Here is a 5,766-nt window from a genome sequence, read left to right as displayed (position 1 = left end):
TTTTCACAAGTCCTCCGGCAGACCGTGATGAACTTCAGAGCGCATAATTGCACAAGTTGACATTCTCAGGCAGGACAGACCTCTCATTAGACGTGGTGTGAACGCCATGTTGAGAAGAGCCGAAATCTGCATACAAAAGAATTCTGTGCATGTGGAAGACTAAGACTATAACTGTCAATAACTGTCAAAAATAACTGCTTTTTGTACTCGTTTCACATAAGTAGCCACCAAACCCTTATAATTGGTCACACGCCAGTGATTTTCAGCTATAGGAGGACAAGATGTTGATTAAGTTATCAACTAGAGAATTTTGACCACAGACCTCATACTTTTTAATCTAGCGGCATTTTTTCAAACTGTATACTTAATTTTGATACACCCTGTATATTGTACGCAGCTACACATGGCAGCTATTGCACTATACCCATTTCTGGCACTGAGCAGCTGAATTATGCACCTGGGGCGTGATTCACTCAGTCGCATCGTACATATAAAATTTGATCGCAATTTATGATGTATCGTAAATTCCATTTCACTAAGGAGATTATGCGATTGACATGATTTATGATTGGAATAAAAGTTTTATGATTGTAATAAAATTTGTAATAGTTCATCAAAAGTAATTGTCACAGGCACAATTCTTAAAGTAACGCGAGTGAAGCGTCATCGTAACTTTACACAGGTTACTTACGCTATGTTTTAAAACTTGAAACACTCCCCTGGTCCATATTCATTCCCCCATGAGAACTACCTGCCGATTTGCCAAAAATAAGTTTTCATTATCAATTGGAACAATCGAATAATTTCACCATGCAAAAAAAATGGGGTGAATTATTTGCAAAGCTCCATTCTGATAGGTGATTGAAGTAAAGACATCATGTAATTGACCAATAAGCACGATAAGAGGCGATGTTAGATCGGCAGGTAGTGCTCAGAGGTTAACAATTTGGATATTAAACAGATGGCATAAACACCATCACCTTAAAACAAAACAGTCTAGTAGGAACATCCTCTGAATCAATTTGGTGTCTAGATGTTTTCAGACAAGCATCCGAGAGACAAACATCCAACTTTGTTTACGGTTTTAAGTGCGGGGATCCGGACTGCACGGAATCATTATGTTGGTGAAACAAAACAATCCCTCAAAGCCAGGCTTGGACAGCATAAGCGTCCGAGTTCTAGTGATTGGCAGCCGGATTCCGCTATATACTCACTTGAAAACATCCGGACACCAAATTGATTCAGAGGATTTTACCATACTAGATCCGTGACTAGATCGTAAGGCAGGGCTGTCAACTTTTTGGAATTGCTTGGCGTGAGACAGAGGCGTACCGGGATTTGCCGACTCCAATGTTCATTTTGTACCATGATTTATTTGAGCCACGGCGCTCGAGAATGTGAAAAGCGGGGGGGTAGGAGTAACAAATAATTCATGACGATGCGTGAGATTTTACTCATTTTGCGTGAGATTTACTACCTAGGCGTGAGATTATACTACCTTGGTGTGAGACCGTGAGAAAGTGACCCAATGCGTGAGACTCACGGCCAATGCGTGAGAGTTGACAGCCCTGTCGTAAGGAGATGTGGTTTGAACGGGGGAGTTCGTGAAGCTATGGAACGAGTGGCGAAGCCATCCCTCAACAAATGAGGGGGAATGAGATTTCAGCTTCCACATGCATGGGATTCATCAATAATCAATATTCCTTGCCGGCTAACACATGAACAGTTAAAACATTTCAACATTTAAAATAAAACAATTGCACCAAACATTTGTCACTTCAAAATGAACCCTTTTAACATCATGCAAGTTTTTCCTGGTCCACAACTCCAAAAAAGTGTATATTTGCAACCTAAAGAAATTCCTATGAGGCAGTGGCGTAGCCAGGACATTTTCAGATTATATATTTTTGACTCAAACGGGCTAAAAATTTCACAGGAGGGAACAAGACTTTTCAGAGGGGGGCAGCTGCCCCACCCTTTTTCCCCCTGGCTATGCCACTGCTCTGAGGTATCAAAGAAGCATTCAAAATCCTTGGAAAGACATCAAAAATTAATATATTTTCACCACATACTAATAATTTGATGCCAAGTATCTGGTGAAAATATATTAATGATTTTACATCAACTAACATTATGTTAGAAGTTAAATTCATGACTGGATATAAAAGGGAAAACTATTGAATAAAACTTGTTGCATCGAATATTTGACATTGAATAAAAACCATGGAGAGGGCCTTACACTTATTACCGTATTTCGTCAAATAGTCCCCCCCCCCCCAAATAAACGCCCCACCACTTTTTTCAACCAAGATGTTTCAAAAATGCCGATATTTCCATGCTATCTTGTGTAGTAAGCTTACCAAGTTGCACACATGGTCGATAATAGCGTCACTTTTTGGCGAAAATCTGGATTGGAAACCCGGAAGTGAACCAGAAGCAAGGGGGTGACACTAAATTCACGGTTGTTCTATTAGCAACGCAAAATTTATGAAAAATTCCGCTGGTTTACTAGCTAGAAAGTGAGGCCAGTTATCGATCCGTTATGAATAATTCATGTTCGACCCCTTGGATCATGTTAATTGATATTGGCAAATAACAACGTTGTTCGTTTTGCGAACTTTGCCTGTTCAATGAGAGTATAGCACGCCCCAATACATCTGGGCACAAACCAGGCGAAAACGATCCAGTTTAATGAAATGGCGGACGGGTATTCCCATCAGGCACCAGTGATATGTTTTTTCTAAGAAAGTCTACTAATTTGATATGAAATGACATTTTGCAATAGCAAAGTCAAAATTAGGACTTGCTGTCAATAATATGAAGGAAATATGTGACAGAGGCAAGGTGTGAAATACAAGTAGTATTTAAGTTATAATAACCTTTGATACCCGACCTGACCTTCCATCATGGCGCCTTATTCGTCTTATGTATTTCTATTATGCTCTCAAGTAAAATAAAATACCAATCTACACAAAGCAGACAGAATGTTACTTGGCTCCCAGCATGAATTATTGATTTTATACGGAGGTAAAGAAATGCACAGTGTATGTACAAGCCGTGCACCATACTCCAAATATTTACGGTAAATCTGAATAGTGGTCACATATGACATATCATGTGTTAGGAAATCACGTGGCAACATTTTAAGATTTCAGGCTTGTTTACTAGTTAATTGCCATTTGTACTCTTTATTATTTATCTTTGTTAATTAATATATATTTTAAATGCTGATAAATCGTGGTTGGCTGCCAATGATATCTGTTAAATTCAATGTTTTATGAATATAATTCTACCACGCAGAGGGGGTTACGCAGCAGAATTTCACATCACCTGACTTAGCTAGATTTCGAAGCTCTGCTCTTCAAATTCATGTAAATTTCAAAGTTTATACATTTAATATATTTAATATGATACTAATTTTTTGTTATAACCAACTGGTACACGAAATATAAGTAGCTTATTACCTATACAGAAAGGTGATTATCAGCCTTCACTCAGCATATTGACATGCCCGGCATATGCAGCCATTCTCCGTCTGGATAACATGACTGTCGCCCTCAATACGTCTGGGCGCAAATTTAAATAACAATACGCTATTTACATATCAATGTGGCCTCATGCTAATTAAAGCTGCCCCATCCAGGAGTTCATCTATGCCAGAAGTCAGTGTTTCTAGTTCATAGTTCGACATTTTAGCATGAGTTTTAAGTTTACCTAAAGATTTTAACGGGAATTATCGTTCTAAAATAAATGCCCCCCATTGGGAAAATGTAACGCCCCCGCGGGCATTTATTTGACGAAATACGGTATTTCATGACATACATGTTATTTCAGTTTCAAAATCATAAGGCCATGTGGCACAAAAGTCTACAACCGGGAGGGGGGGGGGAGGGGCACTTGTATATCAAGGTGGACACCATGCTCGGGTACAAAAACAAGAAAATAGGGATGTTTTTCAGCATTGGGCAAGTACAGCTGTACCTGTTTAGGGTGTCAAAAACGCCAAAAAAGGGTATACTTTTCCCAGCAAAATACTTGCTTAGGGTACCAAATTTTAATGGCAAAATAGAATAGGATGAAATAGGTTATGTTTGGTTTCTATCAGAACACATCGAAGGGTAAAACATTTTAAAAGAAACATCAAACTACTTATATTAAACAAGAACCTGAACATGCATTTTTACTTTCTCAGTGTTAAAAAAATGGCAAAATACTGGTTTAGGGTAAGTTTTGCACGCGCAGAGTAATACTCGTTTAGGGTGCGTTTTGAGAGTCCATACCTGAGCATGGTGTCCATCACGTAATGTAAGTGGCCCCCGGGTCTACAACAGAGAAGATATTTTACCCAGAATACTTTGCAACATGATTCCACAAACCAAAACATTGATGAAGACCTTTAAACTAGTTTCAAACATGGATGTATATCCGTGTTATTTTGACCCATATGACTGGTTTCATTAAATGGGGAGAGAGAGGTCAGCTATGAAAAAAAAATAGCTACATTTATAGGACTTCATCTGTTTTTTGGTTTGGTCCCTTAAAAGTAAAATTATTGCACCAAGCAAAATGAACACTGGTGACATTTTGTATGCGTTTCAGAGGCACAGGGGGCGTGTTTTGAGCTTATTCTTGCCATACACCCCTGCATTTTCAGGTCCCTGAGCATGACATTTGTTTAATTTTAAAGACTTTTAAAGTCAATATGAAAGACAATAAGATAATAATACTCTTCGCAGTCATGAATTAGACTACACATTGTCCACACCAGGTAAATAATTATTTTGGACAGGCAGTAAACGAGCCAATAGAAATGTGACCAGCAGCAAAGCATTTGGCTTCATAAAATGCCCCGCAGGCTGCTGAGAGTACGTAGCTGCTAAATTACAAAATAAACTGAATTTATATATATTTCACACTCGGTGAAGGTAGCTCGCTTTTCCCAGAGTTCTCATTGGCTTTTTTGCTATAAATTCAGCTATGAGTTGTCTTTCAAAATATGAAGGCAAAATCCTATTGTTGAACGTCGGACAATAAAACGTTTTTTTGAGAAAAGTCAGAAGATGAGGCTGTGGATTGTAAAATGCCCTTTTAAAATTGGAAAATTAATATTAACTTAATTAATATTAACCCAGCAAACACAAAACGTTTTCGACATCATTCGCAAAAGGTTATCAGAAAACGTTTAAATGTCGGGTTATATAAAGGGTGTATAAAACGTTTTCATAACCTTAAAAAACATTTTTGATAATCTACTGCTCAGCAAACAAAAATGTTTTACAGAAAGCGTTTAAATGTCGGGTTATATAAAGGGTATAAAAATATTTTAATAACATTCCAAAAACATTCTTGAAAACTTGATACAAAACATTCTAAACAAAATGTTATTTTGGGGTTGAAAAAATATTTTGCGAAAAATGTTTGCCCAAAATATTTTCAATAACGTTTTAAAAAACGTTTTCATGACCTTTATATAACCCGACATTTAAATGTTATTAAAATGTTTTGAAAAAACATTTTAAGAATATTTCTGTGTTTGCTGGGTGCAAATAAAACACAATATTTGGCAAAAATGTTTGCAAAAATAGTTTACAATAACATTTTTTGAAAACATTTAAAAATATTGTTGTAGTGTGTTTTCATACAAAACGTTTTAAAACGTTGTCATGACTCATGACCTTTATATAATCCGACATTTTAATGTTATTAAAACATTTTTACCTAAACCAAAAGCCAAAATATAACTTATTTAAAACGTTTTTTAAAACG

Source organism: Amphiura filiformis, chromosome 18 (genome assembly GCF_039555335.1).
Source record: "Amphiura filiformis chromosome 18, Afil_fr2py, whole genome shotgun sequence".
NCBI lineage: Eukaryota > Metazoa > Echinodermata > Ophiuroidea > Amphilepidida > Amphiuridae > Amphiura > Amphiura filiformis.
Note: the sequence above shows the minus strand (reverse complement) of the source record.